Source organism: Octopus bimaculoides, chromosome 12, assembly GCF_001194135.2.
Source record: "Octopus bimaculoides isolate UCB-OBI-ISO-001 chromosome 12, ASM119413v2, whole genome shotgun sequence".
NCBI lineage: Eukaryota > Metazoa > Mollusca > Cephalopoda > Octopoda > Octopodidae > Octopus > Octopus bimaculoides.
In genome coordinates this window covers 9278664-9280647 of record NC_068992.1, presented here as the reverse complement: position 1 = coordinate 9280647, position 1984 = coordinate 9278664, and the positions used below count along the sequence as shown (strand labels likewise).

Here is a 1984-nt window from a genome sequence, read left to right as displayed (position 1 = left end):
AAGCTTTTAGTTTGAAAAAAATATACTGCGCTGTATTGTATGCTGTTTTATTGTCTTCTATTCTACACATACGCAGTGACAAAGCAACTTGTGCTGAATGTCATCGCAAAGACAAGCTGACAACATTTGACACGAACGTACGAATATTATATTCAGGTTTAGAACAATTTAGTCCTAGTTCGGGCCATGTTGGTGTAATACATCTCGATATCTCGATATGTATCGCATAGAATAGCATTCGCCCGACTTCTCTCTCACTCTCTCTTTTTCTCTCTTTCTTTCTTTCTTTCTCTCTCTCTCTCTCTCTCTCTCTCCCTTTCACTAACTCCCTCTCAACGGACAGAGTAATTCAAAGATCACCTCATGTCATGTTTTCAGGAGATGTGGGTTCGAGTGCCAGGAAGGATCTTAGACGTTTTAAACCCAATATTTATACGCTTAATCGATAGCTAGCCGGGCGAAATACTTAGCACCATTCCGTCTGTCTTTTACGTTCTGAGATCAAATTCCGTCCAAGCCGACTTTGCTTTTCATCCTTCCGGGGTCAATAAAATAAGTACCAGTTGAAAACACGGTGAGTCGATGTAAACGACTTAGCCACACACATACCGAATTTTCCAAACGTTGAGATTAATATTTACACGTTTCTATAAATTTAGGCCTTTCGAATTTTACCGTTCTAAACAAACGTTATTTCACGTTTTTTCAATAGGGTTCATATCAGGTGACTGGTTTGGCCATGGAAGCTTTTTAATGCCACTCTTCTTCCAACAAATCTTCCATAAATAGTTTTCTTTAATCATTTCACCAGTAGAGAAGATTGGAAGGAGTCCTTTCTCCAATACAGACACATATATTTCTGAGTTTATATTTCACTCACACTCCATCAGCTCTGATCGACCATTGCTCCAAACTGCTCCTCAGGCCATCACAGAATAGCCACCGTTTTTCATTGTTGGCTGCAATCTTTTCACGTCAAATTCTTGATCACGGAGTTTCCAGACCCACTCGGAAAATATAGCAATCTGGACTCATCAGAGAATATGACAGTGTCCCAAAATGCTAGTGGCCACTCCGCCATCTCACCAGCCCAATCTCTTCTCTGTTTGATATTGGCTGGTCGAAAACGTGGCTTCCTTCTTGCTGCTCTGCCATAGTAACCAAGTTTGTAGAGATATCTGACAGCTGTTCTGGGACTGACATCAACTTGTTCTGCTATATCAGGGGCCTTGCAACAAGGATTATCCTCGACAGTTCTCTTGACAAAGCAAAGGGTCCCGTCAGAGGGTCCTGGTCGACCTGGGTGAGGTAATGTGAACTCTTACCCTTCTCTGGTGAATTGCTTAATCACTCTATTAACAGTAGAAAGCGGGATTCGAAGGACCTCTGCGATTTTATGCTGACGAAGTCCACCTTCAGATTGATCCACAATATGGCCTCTTTGACAGTTCCAAGGTTTCTTTTGTACCTGACATGATTAAACAGTCACATTGAACCTGAAACATAAAATTGTCAATTAATAAAAATATAAACCTTTTCAAGTCAAAATAAGCATTAAACATCGTTTTATGGGGTGTTCAATTACTTCTGTCATGTCTGGGTATATATGTATATCTATGTATGTAAACTGTATGTATATGTATGTAACAGAGAATATAGGTGATACAGACACTCCCCATACACACATGCACTTACAAAAGACACAGACACATTGAAGGACACGCATGCGTAGACACATACAATAGGAATACAAAATACAAAATGGCTGATAGTTAGCAAGGTGAGATACACATAAGAAAGAAGGAAACAAAGGACCACTGATGAGGTCACAGAAGTGTGACGAAAGAACTCTGGCCGAAATAAGATTAAGATTAAGATTAATGTAATATAAAGCTGAAAAAAAAAAAAAAAAAATTAACACCAAATATACAGTGCGTGTGTTTTTATTGGCTAAACTGGCAATATGACCATCCCCAAGTACAAC

The 1984-nt window shown here is 39.5% G+C and overlaps 1 protein-coding gene across 2 annotated transcripts in view; it reads left to right on the top strand.

Annotated features, from left to right (window-relative positions):
• LOC128249191 (neuropeptide FF receptor 1-like) overlaps window positions 1-1984 on the top strand; it is a 155128-nt gene that overhangs the window by 122236 nt on the left and 30908 nt on the right. The window lies entirely within an intron of this gene.